An 8,674-nucleotide genomic window follows, 5' to 3' on the forward strand; every position below is an offset into this window, starting at 1 on the left:
CTGTTTCTTTATTGATCCTCTATCTAGATGTTCTGTCCATTGATGAGAGTGGAGAAATGAAGTCTCCAACTACTATGGTAGATGTGTCTATTTCTCTTTTCAGTGTTTGCCTCAGGTATTTTGGAGCATTCTGGCTCAGTGTATAAATATTTATGATTGCTATGTCTTCTTGTTGAACTGTTCCTTTTATTAATACATAGTGTCCTTCTTTGTCTCTTTTAACTGTTTTACATTTGAAGTCTAATTTGGTGGATATTAGTATAGCTACTCCTGCTCTTTTCTGATTGTTATTTGCATGGAATATCTTTTCCCAACCTTTCACTTTCAACCTATGTTTATCCTTGGGTCTAAGATGTGTTTCCTGTAGACAGCATATAGAAGGGTCCTGTCTTTTAATCCATTCTGCCAGTCTATGTCTTTTGATTGGGGAGTTTAATCCATTAACATTAATGTTACTACTGTATGGGTAGTACTTTCTTCTACCATTTTGCCTTTTGGATTTTATATGTCATATCTTATTTTTCTTCTTTTTACCTTTACTGATAGTCTTTATATCTACACTCTTCTCCACACCTCTCTCTCCTGTCTTTTCTTATCTGTTTCGAATGCTCCCTTTAGTATTTCTTGCAGAGCCGGTCCCTTGTGACAGATTCTCTCAGTGAATTTTTGTCTGCAAATGTTTTAAATTCTCCCTCATTTTTGAAGGATGGTTTTGCTGGATATAGAATTCTTGGTTGGCAGTTTTCCTCATTTAGTATCTTAAATATATCATCCAACTGTCTTCTTGACTCCATGGTTTCTTCTGAGAAATCTACACATAGTCTTATTGGGCCTCCCTTGTATGTGATGGATTGTTTTTCTCTTGCTGCTTTCAAGATTCTTTGTTTCTTTTTGACCTCTGACATTCTGATTAGTAAGTGTCTTGGAGTACATCTATTTGGATCTATTCTCTTTGGGGTATCCTGCACTTCTGGGATCTGTAATTCTAAGTCTTTCATAAGAGTTGGGAAATTTTCAGTGATAATTTCCTCCGTTAGTTTTTCTCCTCCTTTTCCCTTCTCTCTCCTTCCTGGATACCCACAACACATATATTTGTGTGCTTCATGTTGTCATTCAATTCCCTGAGTCCCTGCTCATATTTTTCCATTCTTTTCCCTATGTTTTCTTTTGCTTGTTGGATTTCAGATGTCCCATTCTCCTTTTCACTAATCCTATCTTCTGCCTCTTGAAATCTGACATTGTAGGTTTACATTGTTTTTTTCATCTCTTCTACTGTGCCTTTCATTCCCATAAGTTCTGTGATTTGTTTGTTCTGATTTTCAATTTCTTCTTTTTGTTTATTTCTTGCCTTTATTTATACCCTCCATCAATTTTTTGATTTTATTTTTGATGAGATTTTCCATGTGTGATTGAACATTCTGAATTAATTGTTTCAACTCCTATATCTCATTTGAATTGTTGTTTTATTCCTTTGAATGGGCCATTTTTTCAATTTTCCTAGTATGATTCGTTATTTTTTATGGCATCTAGGCATTTAATTACCTTAATTAGTTTATTCTGGAGACTGTTTTCACTGTTTTTTCCCTAGGTTTTGCTGGATGACTTTGTTGTCTAGCTGTTCTTTCACATTCAGTTCAGCTTATTCTAGTCCTCCAGCTTAAGTTTTGTTTAATAGATCAGAATTTTTCAGTTCTTGTTTTTTTATTCTTGCCCTCCTGTATGGTGCCTTTCCCCCACACCTTAGGAGGGTCTACTTAGGTTATAGACCCCAGTCAGATTTTCCCAGACCAAACTGTTCTCCTCGCAGGAGGAAAGAGTCACCTGTATCAGTTTTCTCTGATGGTGAGACCAGCTTGTTAAAAGGCTTTCCTATGAAGTCTCTGGACTTTGTGTTTTTCCTATCCCTTCCAGTATGTGGTTCTTTTTGCAGGTCCCACCAGCAAAAGGTGATGCACTACCTTTAACTTCAGCAGACTCTCCCTGCTGGGGACATGGTGGAGACAGAGAAGAGGTTGTAGGCTGGCTTTAATCGCTTCACTTTTCAAGACCCTGGGGTCTGAATTCCTTGAGGGAGGAATTCCACCTGAGCTGGGCCCCACCCCACTCCTGGGGAAGGCACAGGCTGCAGATAAGCTCTCAAACAGGCTTAATTCTGCCTATGCCTGGGACAGTGGAGCCTAAGAAGCGCTGCAGGTGTCTCTGTAGAGTAATCAATCATAGAAACACAGCCACAAAAGAGAAAAAGAAAAATCCTTTTCAGAGAAGGACCCTGTTCCTCAGGCTTCCCAATCAAGAGCTTAAGTTGGTACGTTCCTCTATGTATCTCCAGGGCCAATGTGCCCCCTCCTTTCCTGCAGGCCCAGACCTTTTCAGATCCCAAAAAACCCTGTTTTTTTCTTTTTTCTTTTTTTGTCAGCCCTGCCCCTCTGCACCAGGGCAAAAACCAGTGACCTCTGCTTTTACTCGAGGTTCAGCTGAGCTGGGGGCCTATTTTAGTAGTCGGAATTTGTTAATTAATTCCACAATTGAAGCTTTGTTGCACTCAGCCCCTGCTGCTGGCAAAGTCCCTTTCCCTTCCCCTCTGGGAAGCAGCCTGTGGGGGAGGGGCGCCGGCTGCCAAAGCTTGGGGAACTCATGATTCTGGGGTTTCGCAGCCAATCCAGCTGGTCCAGACTGGGTTACGCGGTGTCTCCGGTCATTGAGGTGGCCCCAGCAGTTGTTCTGGACTGGACTGTACCTGGCTATTTACTATCTGCTCTGGAGGATGAACTAAATCCCATACCTGGCTAAGCTGCCATATTGGCTCCTCAGTGCATCGATTTTTAATTTCTTTGCTTGTGCTTTGGGCATAAGGTTTAAGAAACCATTTCCTACTGCAAGATCTTGAAGATGATTCCTACACTTTCTTCTGGGAGTTTCATGGGTCTCGATTTTATTTTTAGTTCTTTGATTCATTTTGAGACAATTTTTATATAAGGTATGAGATAGGGGTTGTGTTCGTTCATGTGTCAACTTGGCCAGGTGGTGAAACCTGGTTATCTGCTCAGGCAAGTGCTGGCCTGCCTGTTGCTGTGAGGACATTTCATGTACTTAAATCATGACCATGTGGGCTGCTAATGGGAGTGTCTCCTGCAATGAATGATGCTTAATCTAATCACCGGGAGGCTTTTAAGGAAGATTCAGAAGAGGCAATCACTCTTTCTGCTTCAGCCAGCCAGCCTCTCCTGAGAGTTCATTGAAGACCCTCATTGAAGTTGCCAGCTTGTAGCCTGCTCTACGATCTTGATATCTTACATCCCCACAGTTACGTAAGACACATTTATAAATATTACATTTACGGATATCTCCTGCTGATATCTCAAGCGCTGGCCTATCTATTGCTATGAGGACATTTCATGGACTTAAGTCATAATTACATCAGCTGTACCCATAGCTGATCACATTTGTTAATCAGCTAAGGGGCGAGTCTTCGGCAAAGAGTGACACTTAATCTAATCTCTGGGAGGCTTTTAAGGAGGATTCAGAAGAGACAGTGTTCTTTCTGCTTCAGCCGGTGAACCTCTCCTGTGGCGTTCATCTAGACCCTTCATTGGAGTCACCAGCTTCACAGCTTACCCTAGGGATTTGGACTCTTCCATCCCCACAGTGGTCCAGCCAGCCTCTTCTGAGAGTTCATAGCGGACCTTCATTGGAGTTACCAGCTTGCGGCCTGCTCTACAGACCTTGGACTCTACATTCCCACTGAGGCACCTTGCAGTCTTCTAGGATCTCCAGAGCAGAGCTCACTGTGGAAGAGATTCTAACTTGGAGGGATCATGGAGCAGTATACAGCAAACAGCAATAGTTCAACAGAGCAGATTTTTGTGCAGGCTGGACAGATTCAGCAGCAGGTCCAAAGGCAGCCATTAATGGTGCAAGTCAGTGAAGGCCAGTTAATGACATCAGTTGGCCAACCCATCATGGTCCAGGCTGTCGCTGGTGGGCAAGGTCAAACCATCATGCAAGTACCTGTACCTGGGACACAGGGTTTATAGCAGACACACTTGGTCCCACCCGGACAGGTCCAGATCCAAGGTGGACAGGCTGTGCAGGTGCAGGGTCAGCAGTGCCAGAACCAACAGAGCATCATCCAGCAACCCCAGATAGCTGTCACTGCTGGCCAGAACCAGACACGGCAGCAGAATTCTGTCCAGGGGCAACAAGTGTCACAGACTGCTGAAGGGCAGACCTTTGTCTATCAGCCTGTTAATGCAGATGGCACCATTCTCCAGCAAGGAATGATCACCATCTCAGCCACCAGCTTGGCAGGAGTGCAGATTGTTCAGACAGGAGCCAACACCAACACGACCAGCACTGGACAAGGGGCTGTCATTGTGATGCTACCAGTGGCAGACAATGTGGTCAGTTCAGGAGGAATGGTCACGATGGTGCCCATGGCCAGTTCTGTGCCTGCTATACAAAACTCCCTCTACCTGGGGCTGGGATGCTCATGAAGAGCCTCTCTGTTTCTACCATTATATTTTCTTTTTTTTTTTTTACATGGGCAGGCACCGGAAATCAAACCCGGGTCCTCTGGCGTGGCAGGCAAGCATTCTTGCCTGCTGAGCCACCGTGGCCCCCATTACATTTTCTTAAGAGTGTTTAATTTCTTTTCCCTCTTAACACACTTAGAATGAAGTCAGAAAAGAAAAAGCCAGTCTTTACTCTTCATATTTTAAATTAACCCCAAATTTCTTCAGAATTGGGTATACTTTCCTTCTTTAGCCCAGGGAAGGCAGCAACTCTTCTGGAATATCTTAGTTCTTCCAGGGTTCAACAATTACAACAGAAATAGATTTCTGAGGCACAGCCATTCTTGGGACCGTGGCTCAGCTGACCCTGCAGCCATTTCTATTTCCAATGGCAGTTTACCCCACCATTGCAGAAGCCAGTGTGAAAATCTTTCTGCACAAGGCTATGGAGAAAAAGGGAAAACAAATGAAAACTGGCACCAAAGAATCAGTTGCCACTGAAAGAATGAGAATGTTTGTTCTCTGAGGCCAGCACAAAGCTGGCTATGAGGTATGTCCAGGACAGCTTGACTGAACAGTGATCTCTGGAAACTGTCAAGGACCAAATCTCAGATTTTTCCCTTTCCATACTTATTAAAATGCCTTAGTGTAAATGTACATTACTCTCTTCATCTCAATGATCCATCTCAGGCATCCACTGGAGAATCATCTTATATGACAACACATGGGTGTATATACAACTCTTTCTCTCTCCTTCTCCTAGGCTAAAACACATGCAAAACCCCTATTCCCCATATGCTATCAGAAAGTGTATGATTGAAAATCTCTAGTTTTGTTTTCTGTATGAGTTGCTACAAACATCCTCAGCTTCAATGTCCTCAGTTTTGCTCTCGACTTACAAACGGCAGCTTCAATGTCCAATATCATTTAAATTGTCTTAAAAGTAGCCACAGCAAAAACTAAGGTCCAGATGACCTCTCAACAGAAGGACAGGTAGACCAAAAATTGCCAAAGCTGAGATTCTGCATCATCTATTTTTAGTGTATGAGTCTTTTATCATTCTATTTCCCGAGTTAGCTTTTTCTTTACCTTAGTTCAAAAATGCCAACCTAATCACTGGGCAGAAGAAGATTCTTACAATTACCACAGATTAGACCAATGTATCTCAGTGAATTTATTGTTTCCATATCACAAGATGGAACCTCCTTGCCTGGAAGCCATCTCTAAATACAAAGTGTCCATTCAGTGAATCAGATTGAGATCCCCCACCAGAGGGATAAGTGCTGCCTAACCAAATTCCTGTGGGAAGGAGGGGCCTCTCCGATTGCAAATTAGGATGAGAAGGTTGCTGTCCCCTGCTGAAATGGCCGGCTGGCTTCATCAGTCAACATAGTGTTGTATGGTTCTGCTTGGCTGGTATGGGTCCCTTGCATCATCCTAATCCATGAAATGTCAGTGTCATCAGCAGTCTGAAATAGGTCCTGATTGAAAAGGTTCGACAAAGGCTTGCAACTTCAATTTACCAGACACTGCTGCAATTATAATACTGAACCATATTAAAACTAAGTGGTTTCTGTCCTGAAGAAAAGGGCAGAATGTGATCGTGAGTGTCCGATTGGAAGAGATGATCGATTTCCTAGAACAGTGGGAAATAATGGCAAAGAACAGGCCCTTGATCAGCTCCAGTATGTGACCTGGGGTCAGAACACTCAGATGACCTGTGTCATTGCTTCTTCACCTGCTTGGTATGGATCCTACATATGGGGACTATCCTTTTCCTTTGGAGAGAAAAATCGTCCATCTTCACTACGCTTCCGTGCCATGGCATGACGGTGCCGAGATTCATGGAGGTATTTCCTTCTTTTCTTCGTAATTTTCCCTTCTGCCTCTAGTTTAGCCCAGGCTTGCCTTCTTTTAAGAATATGGTGATACTGTTTGGCATTCACATAGAGAGGCTCTTCTGTGAGCATCCCAACCCCAGGTAGAGGGATTTTTTGTAGAGCAGGCACAGAACTGGCCATGGTCACCATCGTGACCATTCCTCCTGAACTGACCACATTGTCTGCCACTGGTAGCATCACAGTGACAGCCCCTTGTCCAGTGCTGGTCGTGTTGGTGTTGGCTCCTGTCTGAACAATCTGCACTCCTGCCAAGCTGGTGGCTGAGATGGTGATCATTCCTTGCTGGAGAATGGTGCCATCTGCATTAACAGGCTGATAGACAAAGGTCTGCCCTTCAGCAGTCTGTGACACTTGTTACCCCTGGACAGAATTCTGCTGCCGTGTCTGGTTCTGGCCAGCAGTGACAGCTATCTGGGGTTGCTGGATGATGCTCTGTTGGTTCTGGCACTGCTGACCCTGCACCTGCACAGCCTGTCCACCTTGGATCTGGACCTGTCCGGGTGGGACCAAGTGTGTCTGCTATAAACCCTGTGTCCCAGGTACAGGTACTTGCATGATGGTTTGACCTTGCCCACCAGCGACAGCCTGGACCATGATGGGTTGGCCAACTGATGTCATTAACTGGCCTTCACTGACTTGCACCATTAATGGCTGCCTTTGGACCTGCTGCTGAATCTGTCCAGCCTGCACAAAAATCTGCTCTGTTGAACTATTGCTGTTTGCTGTATACTGCTCCATGATCCCTCCAAGTTAGAATCTCTTCCACAGTGAGCTCTGCTCTGGAGATCCTAGAAGACTGCAAGGTGCCTCAGTGGGAATGTAGAGTCCAAGGTCTGTAGAGCAGGCCGCAAGCTGGTAACTCCAATGAAGGTCCGCTATGAACTCTCAGAAGAGGCTGGCTGGGCGACCGTGGGAATGTAAGGGTCCAAGGTCTGTAGGGCAGGCCACAAGCTGGTAACTCCAATGAAGTTCTGCAACAAACTCTCAGGAGAGGCTGGCTGGACCACTGTGGGGATGGAAGAGTCCAAATCCCTAGGGTAAGCTGTGAAGCTGGCGACTCCAATGAAGGGTCTAGATGAACGCCACAGGAGAGGTTCACTGGCTGAAGCAGAAAGAACGACTGTCTCTTCTGAATCCTCCTTAAAAGCCTCCCAGAGATTAGATTGTGTCACTGTTTACAGAAAACTCGCCCCTTAGCTGATTAACAAATGTGATCAGCTATGAGTACAGTTGATGTAATTATGACTTAAGTCCATGAAATGTCCTCATAGCAATAGATAGGCCAGCGCTTGAGATATCAGCAGGAGATATCCGTAAATGTAATATTTATAAACGTGTCTCACGTAACTGTGGGGATGTAAGATATCAAGATCGTAGAGCAGGCTACAAGCTGGCAACTTCAATGAGGGTCTTCAATGAACTCTCAGGAGAGGCTGGCTGGCTGAAGCAGAAAGAGTGATTGCCTCTTCTGAATCTTCCTTAAAAGCCTCCCGGTGATTAGATTAAGCATCATTCATTGCAGGAGACACTCCCATTAGCAGCCCACATGGTCATGATTTAAGTACATGAAATGTCCTCACAGCAACAGGCAGGCCAGCACTTGCCTGAGCAGATAACCAGGTTTCACCACCTGGCCAAGTTGACACATGAACGAACACAACCCCTATCTCATACCTTATATAAAAATTGTCTCAAAATGAATCAAAGAACTAAAAATAAAATCGAGACCCATGAAACTCCCAGAAGAAAGTGTAGGAATCATCTTCAAGATCTTGCAGTAGGAAATGGTTTCTTAAACCTTATGCCCAAAGCACAAGCAAAGAAATTAAAAATCGATGCACTGAGGAGCCAATATGGCAGCTTAGCCAGGTATGGGATTTAGTTCATCCTCCAGAGCAGATAGTAAATAGCCAGGTACAGTCCAGTCCAGAACAACTGCTGGGGCCACCTCAATGACCGGAGACACCGCGTAACCCAGTCTGGACCAGCTGGATTGGCTGCGAGACCCCAGAATCATGAGTTCCCCAAGCTTTGGCAGCCGGCGCCCCTCCCCCACAGGCTGCTTCCCAGAGGGGAAGGGAAAGGGACTTTGCCAGCAGCAGGGGCTGAGTGCAACAAAGCTTCAATTGTGGAATTAATTAACAAATTCCGACTACTAAAATAGGCCCCCAGCTCAGCTGAACCTCGAGTAAAAGCAGAGGTCACTGGTTTTTGCCCTGGTGCAGAGGGGCAGGGCTGACAAAAAAAGAAAAAAGAAAAAAA

The 8,674-nt window shown here is 44.6% G+C and overlaps 2 pseudogenes; one reads left to right on the forward strand and one right to left on the reverse strand.

Annotated features, from left to right (window-relative positions):
- Positions 1 to 3,815: 3,815 nt before the first annotated feature.
- LOC143663395 (nuclear transcription factor Y subunit alpha pseudogene) lies at positions 3,816 to 5,279 on the forward strand (annotated as a pseudogene).
- A 941-nt stretch (positions 5,280 to 6,220) lies between these two features.
- On the reverse strand, positions 6,221 to 7,150 carry LOC143663623 (nuclear transcription factor Y subunit alpha pseudogene; annotated as a pseudogene).
- Between the last annotated feature and the right edge of the window lie 1,524 nt (positions 7,151 to 8,674).

The sequence above is a fragment of the Tamandua tetradactyla genome, chromosome 19, assembly GCF_023851605.1.
Source record: "Tamandua tetradactyla isolate mTamTet1 chromosome 19, mTamTet1.pri, whole genome shotgun sequence".
Taxonomy (NCBI): domain Eukaryota; kingdom Metazoa; phylum Chordata; class Mammalia; order Pilosa; family Myrmecophagidae; genus Tamandua; species Tamandua tetradactyla.